This window comes from Dreissena polymorpha, chromosome 7 (genome assembly GCF_020536995.1).
Source record: "Dreissena polymorpha isolate Duluth1 chromosome 7, UMN_Dpol_1.0, whole genome shotgun sequence".
NCBI lineage: Eukaryota > Metazoa > Mollusca > Bivalvia > Myida > Dreissenidae > Dreissena > Dreissena polymorpha.
In genome coordinates, this window is record NC_068361.1 from 95,931,769 (window position 1) to 95,948,554 (window position 16,786).

At 33.6% G+C, this 16,786-nt stretch overlaps 1 protein-coding gene across 1 annotated transcript in view; it reads left to right on the forward strand.

Annotated features, from left to right (window-relative positions):
• The window catches only part of LOC127839937 (zinc phosphodiesterase ELAC protein 2 homolog), a 424,675-nt gene that overhangs the window by 208,666 nt on the left and 199,223 nt on the right, over positions 1-16,786 (forward strand). The window lies entirely within an intron of this gene.

Below are 16,786 nucleotides of genomic sequence, written 5' to 3' on the forward strand. Positions count from 1 at the left end.
TCACTCTTATAACATGTAAAGTGTTCAAAATATCATATACAAAAAGATTATCGGTTCCTTGGAAACGGTTATAAATTGTCTGAAACGTGTAATTATAACCCCGTTACCTTACTAAAGATGTTCAAACATAATTATGTTAACATTTTAAACATAAACGAATATATAGAATAGCTTCCTACCTTGCATCCTAGATCCGATCATTTCGGACGACATTCGTTTTTCCAGATTAGCTCGAAACTCAATTTCTCCCCCGAGTTTCATGAACGTAGACTTTTCCACTAAGACGAAAAGGTCGTGATGTGGATCCAAATAACCTTCTGTATTCGCATTGTCTTGTGAATCAGCGATTGCCTTGGGCAGTTTGTATTCACAGATGCGTTCACCAACCCTCTATCAAACATGTTACAATAATGGTACACATATATACTAATACATTCCATATTCAACATTTTATTTTTAGAACACACACATACCTAAAGTTTATTTTGTATATCATCAATAAAAGTAAAATAAATTATTTTAAAGCTTTTAAAAATGTGTATCTTATATACCGTGTCAAGTGGGCAAAGGTCATAAGTTATTATGTATATACTATTGAGTCTCAACTGTAGGTAGCTATGTCTTACAAATGCAACATTACCTACATGTTTACTATCAAAATCGACACAGTTATACAAGCGAACACACAAACCCTATCGATATTATGACCTATAAGGAGGACACCAACGGCATTTTCTCCAAAATAGATTAATTAAAAAACATTTACATTCCATTTTCAATCAGATAAATGTGTATCGAATAAAAATGTTAAATTGATAAAATAATAAGACACAAATATATTCGATGTCACTTATTTCGATTAACTCCGCTCGTGGGATACGCACTCACGTTACTAAAAACACTAAACTTGAATGACCATTTCATAACACCCGTATTGAAAGTGTGCATGGGGTAACGCGGTATTTCATGTACATTTCCTTCAGAACGAGGTAACTACATCTTTTGATTTTCCACCGCCCGCTTTCAGTGACCCCGGGACAACTTTGTATAACTTTGTATAACGCAAAAATGAGAATACGTGTCTTTCAACCAGTAAATACATTAAACTGATACATTGTTTTGTAAATGTAATACCGTAGTGAACGTTAATATGCCATTTACATGAAACCTTGCAAGTAGAGAATCTTAACAGTGCAGAGATTTCAAAATCAAAACCATTTTGACATTGGTATGGAGTGACTTTGACATATGACGGACCTGAATCTGGAAATCTATATCAAGGAATAACATACTTAAAGATGGGCACAAAACAGGACCAACGGACAGGGCGGCAAGACGGCGAGAGTGCCGGAAGAAGAAACGCGGAAAACGTTATAACATAAAACCCCCTTTTGTAAATCGCAATTTCATACGTTATATAACATTGTGTTGCCTTACTGGCATGAAGTGGCTTTGGAGTTTAATGGCAAACAAGAGGATGCGTTCCAAACATGTGAATCCCTTTAATGTATGTTCCAACGTTACACGTTTTTCTGCTACATTGTACGTGGTTAATAAAAAAAATGCCGATACGACATTATTAAGAAGATATTGATTTTAAATCTGTGCAAGATTTGGTAATAAAGTTTTATTTTTCGATCTTTGAATTCAACTAATGTAAACAAAGAAACACCTGCCTGAGGTATTGTTATACCTTAATACCGCACATGTCTAAAATGGACGTATCTTGTCGAATTCCAATAAGCCTACGAAATATTAATTTCTTTTGGTGAATTCGAAATAATGCATATTATACAGATCACTTTTCACTTTGAGTAACAATCACACAGTCAAGACGCATTTTATAAGCAGAACCAGTTCCGTGTGCATCAGATGTGTGTACACTTCTTTAATAGACACAGTGTCGTTCATAAATCATATTTGCTTACGCGGTATTTGTTTTAGATTGCAACACATACATTAAACGAACCAAGCAGGCATGATTTTATCGTTTGTTAGTCATCGATAAATTATGTGTTCATGTCTGTACTTTAAATTAAAGCCTTACTATGTAAGCATTGCGTATTATTCCGGTCACTTTCTCGAACTCGTCTTTGCTTACAGCTTGCTGAAGCTCGTCTCCCTCATTTGCCGGCTTGTGAATCTTAAAGTGTTCCTTCAACAGGTCATAGCGCGCTGAAAAATAAATGCTGTGTAAGAGATGTTTTTGTTTTAGTATTAACCATACATCATATCAGTATCATATTCGTAACGACATTTGATAAAAACAAAATGTCTTTCGAGAAGGAAAGTGTCGATTAGAAATGCACATATATGATTGAATGGGAACAAAGTGGCAGCATGGCATACACATAATCCATTATATATGTATTATAGGAACACATTCACCTTTCAGCTTAAAAGTGTATAGAATACTTTTGTGAAGCTTTATTTGGTATTTTATATATTAATTCTGCACATTGTGTGATACTGTTTGTATTAAAATTCATTTTTTATCAATTACTTTAAACCTATTTATTTTATCTCGATTGCATCGAAAGCCTTAGGCTTATTTGAAACGCTCTCGAGTCCGTTTCCTGGGACTAGAATCAATAATTGATGTCTTTGAGTGAGATCGAAAGAACGCACCCAATGTGGGGATCGCACCCAATGTGGGGATCGAACCCGTGACCTCCCGATCGCTAGGCGGACACCATACCCACTACTCCGCGACGACCTTTTATCAATTGCGTTGAATATTAGTATAATTGGAATGCAGCTTTGATACCTTGTGAAGGGATTAAACTGCGAGAATCCAAAAGTGCAGGTCATCGATGTTTCCGATCGAAAAACGCACATTTAGTCGTTGTATACAACTTATATTGAACGGTACTCGAATGTTGTTTTTGTTAGATTCCGACATGTTATAAAGTTATTAGTTCTACTTAACCGAGTTCAAACTACTGACCAAATGTTTTATTTTTTAGTAGCAATTAACAGCGTCTCAGTTATTCTATTCAACAGCACAGGACATACTCTTAAAAAAAATGCTTTATCAAATGCATCGTAATACAATTCATAGTTGTTTTTATAGAAAACAGATATTCGTTCTGCAGAAGAAATATTAATGGTTTATGCAAAATGTTAACACAGCTTATTTTATTAATACACAGTCCATTAACAATTAATAGCTGGCAGGTAAAAGTTAAGTAGACGAGATTGTTCCCCGGCTTGTTAAAGGAGGTTACACGTTTCGCAGTTGGACAAATTTTTCACGTTATGACGAAAGTGGTTTGTTTATTATTCTTGCAACTTGTAAAATCAGATCATGTTTATTTTTTTAAATATTTTTTTAACTTAACGCCATGGTTATTGTTGCTATGTTTAGTATATCAACTACTTTTCAAGACCCAACAACAAATCAGTACATGAAAAACACCGAGTTCGTAAAATAGATTCAACCTGTCCATGGCGTCGGCATAATGTAAACATATAAAGCTACCAAAATTTGATATGCTCATATTATATTATCTGAACGTACATATGGTAAGTAATACATACATCAACATGTAGTTTTGATTGAGAAAAAAATGCAAATCAATAAATAAAAGTTTGTTAAAAGCAATGGAAGGAAATACAAATCTTGCGTTAATTTGTCTTTATCAAGAGTGATTGGGTTCTTTCAGAGAAAAATCTATTTCTTAGTTTAATGAAATGGAGTTATATATTAAAAAATGTAAATTTAAATAAAAACAGTATATTTCAAATATATTTGAAACACAAAAGATGAGTAAACACAAAATAGGATATTAAATGCAGGTAGCTTAAGCAATTTTATATTTGTGGATGTGAATTGTATATTCCTTATGAGAAAGACAATATATATATATATATATATATATATATATATACAAATAGTACGTATCATAAACCATTTTTACAACTATGGTATTGTAATTGGTGCATTTGTATTTTGCGATTGTATCGGTAATGTGTATCATTGCAGATTCAAGCCCATGAAAATATTACTATCCGAAATATCTACGCGTGCTTCCGTTACACAATCTATTAAGGTGGAACACTGTGTCTGGAAATATTCGGATTAACCTCCGTCGTGGATACAGTTAAATAGATTTTATCATGGTAAGTCAACGTTGTAAGTGTGGTACAGTTTTACAAGCTTGACAATCTAACCCGAAAGCAAAACGTTAGGTTGAGGCGCATCTAATTGTAAAGTTGACCAACTTTTAAGATTGTTTTGTCTGCTCATGATAGTCAAGCAATCTAGTTCAAGGAACTAGGTTACTTCACATGAGAGAACGTTTTGTATATACTAATGATAAAATTGAATAGCATGATAGGTGATGGACAATTTATCACGCGAACAATTTTTCGAAGATGTCAATGTTGCACATTTAGACAATTAGAGCACACATGTATATCAAGATTGTTATGTGAGAGACAAATGCATTGTATTTGCATTCACAAATAAATAAACTTTACAAATATAATATATGCACATTTGGTTAATTCTAGTATTTAGTTCTCAAATTCCATGTATAGTGGGCATTCTAATAAAAAGTGACATTCATCTTCTAGTGTATTGCAAGATAAGCATTTTCATTCGTGTTTTGATATTTTGTTTGGTTTGTGCCACCTTCCTGTTTCTACAGCGAGTTTGTGTGATTATGTTCTGAGACGCATGAAAGCTTGTCGGTATTTTTTTTTAACAGTTGAGATCATTTGTATAGCCAAAGTCGTGGAAAAGAGAACAGAATAGAACATGATTTTATTACACATAAACTAAGAGTTTCTAGTATAAAACAAAATGATAATACAAAATACATGAATATAGTAAGTCGTTTTTGCAGAAATTATATAATCAAGTAATGGATGAACTTTACAGATATTTAAACAAAAACTCATTTTTATCTCTCATGTAAAAAGCGTATCTAGCTATGCATGGAACCGTTTTTGTAGGTCGTTGTAATCGATGATAAAGTAAAACAATATTTTTTAAACACAAAATTAGACAATTTGAATCCGAATCTCATAACATTTAAGTAGAACACAAAATACAGAATAATGGAAAAGTATATCAGTTGATGCTCTTGAGGACATGTGGAATTCATTGTTTAAGTTTTGCAAGAAAATAGCTTGTTCTCTTTGTTTTAGAGATGATATGAATAAGTCTTCGTTTTCAACACCCTGATTTAGCCATATATTAAAAAAGCCTAATTGTTCTAGACATTCCTTTAGTGATTTTACCCAAGACGGGTTGTTTGTGTTAGCTTCTAGTTCTATCAACATCATTTTGAATATGATTTTGACTAGTTTGGTCTCTGGGCATTTTAAAAATTTGAACCAGTATCGAATAATGTTAGCTACATTGCTGCATTTTAGAGGCAATCGCCCAAGTTGGCTGTATACACAATTATTTTATGTTTGTACCTTAACTCCTAATAGCTGTTTGTAAATTTATAAGTGTATCGTCTCTAATCTTTTACTATTATTAAAACCCCAGACCTCACTTGCATAATTCAGAATTGGTGTTATTAGTTTATCAAATAGAGATATCGGTGAATTTATATAGATATGATTTTAATTCAAATATGTCTTTTAGGGCCTGGCCTGCAAGTTTAACGAATGTTACGTTGAAGGATCCTTGTGAGGAAAATGTTGAGTCTGGACAGTTTACTGCTTTAAAATATCTAGCAAAGGTATAATGTGATATGCTTGTAGATGTGTTGTTTGTATATGCTTTTTAATAGTTTCCAGTAGTCATTTGCATTGGTTATTCTGGCGTTTATTAGTTTTTCTGTATTTTTTCTATCTTGTTGGAACTTTTTTGATCTTATGAGTGATTTGTATTGTGACCTGACTTGCACCATATTTTTCCTGTTTTCGTCACTATTATATGATCCATGAGTATTTAGGGTTTTGTAAAATTCTGCCTGTTTTCGGCAGAAATCGAGTCCATTTTCATCCTGTATTTCCTAGTGTGCTGTGCGTGGATGTTCCTCGTCTGTCGCTGCAGTTGGTGTGTTAATTAAATTCGGATTATTTACATCTTTGGTTGTTGCATTGGGTTGGGGTTTCCCCTTGTCCCTCATTTTAGAAGCGGAGCGGTTTCTTTGCGTTGCATGTGGCGTCGGCGGTCCTCGTGTAGTTTTTTTTCCTTGTGTTATTGAGAACAATGGAGAGTGAATTTACTTTTTTTGGATTTTGTGGTCGTTCGTTATCTAGATGCCGATGCCGTGCGTATATGTTGTGTTGTTTCTTGGTGTTGTTTGTACCGATTCTCTTGTGTTTGTTCCGTAAGCGTTGGTTCGGCTGCACATTCGTGTGATTGCTCTCGATTATGTGGTTTGTCTGTCGAGGGGGCGTGGTACATAGTTTTATCCGACTGCGTTTCGTTAAACACTTCCGTTTCTACGTTTTTATTGTTTGTGATTGTATGTGTGATCTTAACATCTTTTAAAATTTGGATCATTAGTGTCCCATGTCTTAGGCAGAAACAAATTATTACTCGAAAGTCAATAATTTAAAAGACTTCGAAAATCAGCGATGATCGATGACCTGACAATATAAGCACGTCCACGTCCTACATTTATTTCATGTAACAGATTCTGATCAGTTGTTCCCGTGATATCGGGTAAAACAGGTTATACTACATTAGCAAATGATTTTTTATGAATGAAAGGGAAATATCGCCCTTTATAATCCTTTTATAAATTTGACATTTTGTGCATGTAAAAGCTATACGGATGCTGCATTTAATGTTTTATGATATATGGGTCACTAGCGTTCAAGATCTTTTGTGGTAACGCAGAATTAGTCAAGGGACAATAAAAAAACTGAAAACCCGCACAACGACATTGCGGTATCCTCTCGTCCAGACTGTAGTAATACTGAACATTAAGTTTAATGAAATTAAGGATGGTTAGTTCCAGTTATCTTACACAGAAACGTAAAAGTAATTAAAAACTGAAATTATTGAAGCGGAGAAACCTGAATCTATACGCATGTCCTATAAGAATACTGAATATGAAGTTTAATTCAATTCTGATTATAAGCGTCATAGATCAAATGCGGAAATGAATGTTCATTCAAATGGAAATAATTCGTAGAAACAAATGGACCCAAAAGACAATATGTTAATGTCCACCTTAAAATGATAGTGCATAGAGTGTTTAGCCAAATTCAAGTAATAATTTTCAGAGATCTTGCATGGAAACGATAACTTCAATACAATAAGCAAAGTGAAATATTTTCCCTAAAAAAACATTGGACCGGAATGACATGACAACGATACGCCCATTGCTATCATATAATCTCAAAATGAAAGCCTTCCCGCTGCATATTAAGTTTCATCAAACTCGGATCATGACTGAGATATCGCGCAGACATCAAACCTGGGACGGACCCAAACGACGAGCGGACGGAGGAACAGATAGACTGACGGAAGGAAGGACGAACATGATTTATGGAAAATGTGTTACAGATCAACGCAAACTCAAGTCCATGAAAGTAAGAGTTCGGACGGTAGAACAAAGGAGCGACAATCCTCCCCCCCCCCCAATTGCTCGTCGAGCTTAACACAACGCGATTCCTTTATTATGTGGAATGTAATTTTATTCGCTTGCTGTCGAATCCGTTACACCCTTCCTCCGCACCATCCGACCAATGTCTTCAATTTTAAAATGATGTGTCATTACAAAAATAAAATACTCTGAAAATAAAAAGTTAAATTGTATTAACTGTACACACAATTCTGACATAAGACGAATTTGTTGAAAATAATAAAGCGTGTTTTATTCATCAGTCAGGTGTTTCTGATAACGTGTGGATCGGCTGCGTGCTGTATACACTATAATCCTCATAAAAGAGTAGCTCAACAGACTCCCGCGACTTCTGCTTTGTGGTGTTTTTTAACGCATATATATGCCGGTTTTGTCATTGAGACTAAGAACGTTGTATAAAACAGGTGTCTATATTATGCGGCACAGGTGAGCATTGAGTTAGTCGAATGAACAGCTCTTAACTGAAAAATCCCATGGGAAAAAAATCCCATGGGAGAAAAAATCCCATGGGGGAAAAAATCCCATGGGATTTAAAAATCCCATGGGATTTTTTTTTTTTTTAAACACGACTAAACGCATTAAAATATCGTAGTTGTTCATCATTTCATAAAATATGATGTTTCTGAAAGTTTCATGAATAAATCTCTCAAAATAAGAAAAAAATCCCATGGGATTTTTTTCTCCCATTTTAAAATGGGATTTTTTTATTACTAAATATTTTTATATATAATTGGCATAAAACCAATATACAGTCCTTAAATAACGTTAAAGTACTTGCAAACGCAAATAAAACACGTTTTTTAAAATGTTCAAAATCCCATGGGATTTTTCTCCCATTTGCAAATTATGGGAGAAAAAAAATCCCATGGGAGAAAAAATCCCATGGAAAAATCGAAAATCCCATGGGAAAATGCAAAAAATCCCATGGGAACCCCAACTTTGCTTATAAATTTCATAGTAAAGAAAACGCGTTTTTTGAGTGAAAATAACCAATTATTAATCAACGATAAGACTTTTATCGCATACTATGTCTCAAAGTAGCAAATCTTTAAGAAAAAGGGTACTTAAGTTTGCGAAATTTCGGTTTCGCAAAGTTTTTCCGGTGGCCGTTCATCACCGATGTGTGGATGTACGATTAGACACCATTTGTCACTTTTATTTATGGTGCGATCCCATATGATACTTGTGATGCGATAATCGCGTTTGGCTTTTGATCGACGTTCATCGTTCAAATCTTACTATCAAAACTATTCCACGATAATCATGATTACTTCATGATTGACCACTATTTTAATCGTGACATTTACTCTGATCGTGGGAACGTATTATTAGGCAGATCACGATCATGATCACGATTTTGATAGGATTGTCGGGCTTTGTTACAACGCATTTGAATGTAGCTGATAATGTCAATCGCAGACAACGTTTAAGGTACACCGTTCAAAGCCGTGACTTCAGTTAACATGATGCCGCATGTGACCCCATGATCTGATAGATTCACTACAGGTGTTCCATGATTATTACCACGATTTCAATCGCGCAGCGAATCATTATTGTAGACATGAACATAACCGATTACATGTTCTCAGTTGGTATGCTTATTTATGTCAAATTATTGTTGGATTGTTTTAAAAATTCAATTGTGTAATTGGAATAGCAGTTGGGATTTAATGATACAAAATGTGACGGAGTTCAGTAAATATGTTCATTCGCGTATATAAACACTGTGTAGTACAATTTCACATGACTTCTGTTAAAAATGATAGTTGTTTTAATGACATTGTAATAAATGAGTGCGATAAAGTACCGCACGTATTCTAATGGGATAGTGACAAAAAGGATATTTATATACAATCTTTTAATAATGAAAGAAGTACTCAATCTTTGATTAATATATGTAATGATATCGATCTTACAAATAGTTCGGCGTCATTAGATAACTGTTCAGAACAATTTTGTTCTGTAATTGATGTTGTTAGTTCACCTTTATTTAAGAAGACCATAAACATTCAAGTTAGACTTAAACATCGCGAGTATAACAATAATCGATGGTTTAATAACGAGTGTCAAAGAGCAAAATCTGAATTCTATAATAGCTTGAACATTTATAGAAGGGATAGGTCGGATAAAAATAGAATTTTGATGGTTAAATCACGGAGCAACTATAAATGTTTAGCTAGAAAAAATTAATACAATTATGATTCAGAGCAGACAAAGATTTAAGAACATAATCGATTATTAGAGGCAAAAAGATACTGGAATCTATTTAAGGGATCGGTTAAGCCATGCAAGTCAGATAAATTAAAAACTGATGATTTTTTTCAATATTTTAAATCCATTAATGATCCAGACACACATATTTATCAGCCAGATGAAGACATTCTGTATTTTAATGAAAGATACTTTAATTAGGAATTTCAAGTAATGTTTGATGATTTAAATATTGAAATATCACAATACGAAATTAAAAAGGCATGCACATCTTTAAAAAATGGAAAGTCTGCTGGTCCTGATTACGTTTTAAATGAGTTTCTTAAACCCGGTGTTACAAATGACCACTTTTTGAGGGTATTATATTTATTGTTTAATACAATGCTTGATAATGGTTATTTCCCAGAGACTTGTTGGAGCGAAGGATTTATTGTTCCGATGCATAAGAATGGGGCTTTAGACGACCCGAGCAATGATAGAGGGATATCACTGTTAAGAACGATAGGCAAATTATTTAGTAAAATAATTAATAGTCGATTGAACATAATGGGGGAAAATATCATGTGTACATAGAAGCTCAAGCCGGATATCGAAAAGGCATGGGTACTATTGACAATATTTTTGTACTGCAGGGTATTATAACGCATATTTTGAATCAAAAAGGCATTTGACTTTATAGTTAGAGATATCATATGGTATAAATAGATAAAATAAGAAGTTCGTGGCAAAATTTTGAATTCAGTAAAATCGATGTACAATTTGTTAAATCGAAAATAAAATTTAATAATGAAATCAGTAATGATTCGTTTACATGCTATTTGGGAGTAAGACAAGGTGAATCTGTATCGCCAATTTTGTTTTCGATGTATTTAAATGATATTGAGGAACATTTTATGCTTCATAAGTTTGAAGGAGTTAATCTTGGTATGTTAAATGTGTTTTTATTGTTATACGCTGATGATATTGTATTATTTGCAGAATCGGAAACGGGACTGCAAAAGGGTTTAGATTTATTAAAGCAGTATTGTACTTAATGGAAGCTATGTGTAAATATGAATAAAACAAAAACACTGATTTTTTTAAAAGGCGGACAAAATAGACGAAATAAAAAAATATTGCAAAGGAAACACTGTAGAAATAGTGAATAGTTTAACATATCTAGGTATAGTATTTACCACTGGGGGTATTGTTTCATTAACAAAAGACGCACTCCCAGGACAGGCTATTAAAGCATCATAAAAGCTGAAATACCCAGATATATCTGTTAATCATAGACGCGAGCTTTTTAATAAACTTATTGAACCTATTTTAAGCTATAGTTGTGAAGTATGGGGGTTAAACAACAGTGTTCAGATTGAACGAATACATTAACGATACTGTAAACAAGTGTTAGGTGTGAGGCTTCAAACACAAAATAATTTCGTTTATGGAGAACTGGGACGAGTACCGTTAATACATAAACGTATCATTTGTGTTTTAAGGTAGTGGTGTAAAAATATTACAATCTAATGATGTCAAGTACATAAAAATTGTTTATGATATGTTATTACATGATCATGATATATACCCAGAAAAAAATCTTTGGTTAAATCTCTCAAGGATTTATTAGACCGATTAGGATTTAGCGAAGTAAAGTTTTTTCAAGGAGTAGGAGATATTAATATATTTTATCCATAGCTAAGCAACGAATATCTGATATGTTTTTGCAAACCTGGTCAAGTGAAATGGTAAACACGACCAGAGGTAGAAGTTATAGCCGTTACAGTATATTTAAGTTTTAACCATATTTAAATGTAGTAAATATTTCAAAATTTAGAATTGCGGTAATTCGTTTTAGAGTATCTGATCACAGACTTGAAGTGAAAGCAGGGAGATGGCACGAGCCTGAAAAAATACTTTTTGAAAACAGAAAATGCAAACACTGTAACGTCCTTGAAGACGAATTTCATTTTTACTTGAATGCCCATTGTTTATTCATTTACGTAAAAAGTACATACATACATATTATCGGAAGAACACAAACATGATCAAGTTTATTGAGCTCTTACAGACTGACAATGAAAAGAGGGTGTTTTAAAAGCTGTTAAATTGAGAGCTGACTTATATTATTACTTTATCTCCATTTATTTTCATATATTTATCTACTTTGTATAAAAAAATAATCATTAATACGATAAAGTGTATATAAATTTGTTGTATAAATATTTTGATCTAGGTTTTGTTAACAATTTTGCTCGTCATTGACCATCGGTGACTTTATAATGTTGTTATATGTGTGCACTCATGGGCTTAAAGCCTAATGTATGTTGAAATAAACTATCAAACTATAAGTTGATATCGATCAAAACTCCACCCCCACCCACAAAGCAAAAAAAGAGTTGAAATAAATTAATATAAATAGATGCATTACGAAGCTAGTAGGACTGAAACAATATAGCATTGACGATGTTTTTATTAACAATCCGATAATATGACTGGACTAACGTTTTGAGCGTATCAGCATACATATAGCCTTCGTGGGGATTTAAAGGGACTTGTTCACATATTTTGGCATGTTTTTGAAGTTTGTTATTTAATGCTTTACAATTGTTCAATGTTAACATCAGAACTAAATAGCTTCAGTATAAAACAAGAAGAAAAATTAAAGAAAGAAAAAAAGTAATCCACACCGAGACTCGAACCACTGATCCTTGGATTATAAGTCTAGCAATCTTCGTTATGTCACAAAATATAACGATAGCAACATAACTCTCCAAATTATTCAATCGTTTCGCGTTTGTAACACTTTATAATGTTCAGCTTTTGCAATCGTCAAAAGATTCATACAATGAATATTTCAGCGCATGGTAACTGTTCAGTATAACTGTTTCCTCGCAAATATCATAACTAAAACCGGTGACAGATCAGTTAATAGTAAAAAGGAATCAGTTAACATGCGCTATTATTAAAGTACGAAAAAGTAAAGACATTTGCAGATCTGAAACACTAATTTCTAATTTTGTCAATTCACCAAAACGAATAAGTCCCTTTAAGACCTTGATTTGTTTTAAGACGCGTAATTGAAGTAACAACGAATGTTATTATTTCAATCGTGTTTTCGGAAACTTATTATGTGCGCATGCACTATCTGCAGCTAAAATGTACCGGTATATCCAAGAATGTGAAGAATATGAACATGATTTAGATTTATCTTCTAATATGTGAAATGTGCAAACTAGTATGATTTGATTGCATACACAACTATCTGACATGTTTTCCAAATTCACTTAAATGTGAAGATACCCACTGGCAGCTGTTAAAAATTCACACGCGGGAAACATACATTTTTGTTCATACGAGTGGATTTCTTTTATGTATTCGTTGTGGGAACGAATGGTTTACCATATGTTTCGTTAAATATCTACGAATACACGCACATGAATATAATTGCATCTTTTGAGCGTGAACTTCAATTTAGGACTTCAAGTAAAGGCTGCTATTATAAACATTTATATTGAATATATTCTTGACATAAAAATGTTTGAATTTAATTTAGCAGCGTTTGCAAATTATAATTATTACAGAAACAGATTGTGTTTTAATGTGTTTTTATCTTATTTGAATAGTATCATTGTAAGTGTGTGCTTAGCCGATACCAGTAATACTGCACCGCTTATTCCCATTTGTATAGGCATTAATTTCGGACGAATGAATCCGGATCAATCATTTCTACCGTAGAATGCCTTTATTGTTTGCGTCTAAGCAAGGATATTTGAAAATATTCGTATGATTAAGTTGGTAGATAGCTAGATAATTCTATTGTATTCGATAATGCTGGGGAGCTTTTCGTATATACAATGGATGAACTATCTGCATGTAAAATACACTACGAATCCTAAACAGTATAAACAGATAAAAACTTGAATGCACTCGACGGATTAGCGAAACATAAGCATTAAAATAAGAATGTAGGGTGTCCCATTGTGCAGATGTGTTTAAATACAACTTAATCAAATCACAGATTGGCGATAAAATACAATTGCGGTTGCAACAACTTTTACAAACATAAGATGGTTTCTATGACTATTGATTATAAATTAACACTTGTTTTTACCCATTAAAATTTACTTGACCAGGTCATAACAATCTAGCTACCACAAATCTAACTACAGAAATGCATGGAATCCCGACTTTCTTATTGACTTAAATCATTCTTGCGATTTTAACATATCTCAACAGAACTGGGTGTCTTGCCTAATGTTGTTTTTTTAACTGTTGCCCAATCTTTTTCGATCGCCCATTTCGCCTATCGCAATTGCTCATATACTATTTTGATATTTCATGATTGACCTACGTGAAGTTCTAATTGCGATCCGCGAAGAATGCAACGATTTTCCATGCGTAACAGATTGTGATATTTTTTCAGATTTCAGGATTAAACACGATGTGATAATTTTCTTTCACGATATGAGAATTTGCGCTCAGTTGCAATTTCTTCACGGTTTGACAATTACAAGTGTCACGATCTGACACGGTCTGATTTCGAAGTCAGATAAGAATACCCGTACATACGGTACGTTGGAATTTGTGTTACTGAATCCTTGAATAGATCTAAATCGGAGATGTACATCAAGATCGGATTTACGTTACCCAGCGATTCTCAAGAACCAATGTGCTCTGTCACGATGCGTAACGATACGATTGTAATTGCGATATATGTTAAGATTTCATCGATGGTATGAAAGTACGGTTTACTATCCGGATACCACTATAAGAACCAAAATTGGACCCGAATAGCATACCGACTATCAACTTCATTTGTTATTCAAATTGCAATCGATCTTAACATAACGTAACGCTTTTCTGGCATAAGGCGACTGCGATCACCATATTTATAAGTCCAAATACTATAAGATTCGTTTTCCCGAATAAGTGTAATATTAATACAATTCAAATGCGCGCCGTTATGATGCTATACGATTGTTGTTGCGATGTTTTGTTATGATTTGATCGACCACGACTGGACAGGAATAATATAAATTAAAAAACAGCCCTAATGACAATCGAATTATTGATGCTTCAGATCGCAACAAATCGTAGCAGAACATGTTGTTCTTGCCTAAAATCGACTGCGATCGCCGCGATGTTGAACAACGATGATATACAAATTGTCACTCTTATTTACGATGCAATCCAACATTATTGAATTGATAATCCAGATGGACAATTGATCAAACTCTATAGTGTTAATCGTTAAAATGACAATTAAAAATTGACCAAAGTTTATAGTGTCAATTTTAGACATTTAACAATCATTCAAACATGTTCCACGATTAATAATACAGTTTCGGTCTTGCCATCTGTCTTAATAGTGAAACGTACATAATAATAGTATGGTACATATAAAGTTACGTGTCACGGAATAAAATACCAGTTTGTTATTCGGTACAACACGGACCGGTTAAAAATGCCTGAGCAAATGAGTGAAACATGCTAGTTTATATTGGATTAAATACATATTGTCCAGAAATGAAAAGTTGAGGGGAAATAATCTCATCTTAAACAGCAGGAAAATTTGTTTCCCATTACTGCTTTTTTCTTTTAAAAAATGAAATATATCAGAGGTCATCAATAAATAAAACTGACTGTTAACAATGTCTGACAGACAACGTTCGAACATACATATAAGTAATATCATCGTGTCGTTATGGCATAATGATTAACAATAGAGGGTTTGTTTCGCTAAAATAGCTATCATGTTTTCACTCGAGTTAATTGACGGTACCTAAATACTTTTTCTAATCATTGATGAATTTAAAACGATCTCTGTTTAAACCAACACATATATATTGACACGGGCTCAACAAAGAGTTAATTGTAGTACTATGCACTGTGACGACCATACTCATTTTAATATTGTGTCATTCTTTACACATTTCTGAACTCACATGCTCCTTGTTGTCTCCACATAATCTAGTCAAATTCGCGCCTGTAGGATCATCACAAGGTCACCGGAACCATAGTCGCGCATATTGTTGCATTATTTACACATTTCTAAACTCACCTTCTTCTGGTTTTCGCCCCACTCTCGTCTGGACTTCGCGCTCCCACGGATCACTACCAGGTCACCTTCAGCAAAATCCTGAGGAGAGTGATTGGCATTGCTCTTAACAGCATTGGTAATAGTATCTTCAGTTAACGTAAACGTCCTCCTAAAATAACAGATAAATGCTGATACGTTATAGCAAGTCAGGATGTTACCTTTCAAAGCATACGTATGCACGAATATTTAAGGGGAATTCGTTTTGTGTGTGTGTGTGTGTTTCTTATTGCAACTTGTTTTAATAACGTATATTTGTTCACGAGTTCTTAGTTCACATACTTTGCTTCATAGGTGGTGGAAGGGAATAGACGTAGGAATATGTGCATATCCTATCTCCTCAAGAGGTACCGGTATGTGTCCGACGGGGAATATAAACGGCGATACTTATATGTTTAGTCCAGCGCTTAACCAACTGAGGTAGCCGAAGCGGAAAAATATACTACAATAGACTGTTTCATATTGAAGAAGTTCTTTTAATTATCAAGTTTATATAAAAAATAATCATATTGACTCAACACTTGTAAATATAAAAACTAGGCGATCAATGCGTGTACCTGTCTCCATTAGCGTCCACGACAAAAAAATCGCCACTGATATCTACGCCGAACGACGCACTCGTCAGTTCCTAAAACAAGATTTTTTTAAAATAAAATATCATATGCCAATCTATTTATATGTTGAATGAAGCTATATCAAAAATAGCAAGCTCATTTATTAATAATCAATTTCATTGTATTATATAATTCAGACCAAATGAAGCTTCAGGAAAACCAGCTCAAGAAAAACCCGAGGATTGCACCTTTATTCAGCGCGAGGCACTAATTATCATACCTAGCGACACAGCACGAAAGAACAAGACAAAACACAAAAGTACGCAACAAAGACAAACTATAAAAAGATGGATCGTCGTCATGGAACAGGCAATGCAATC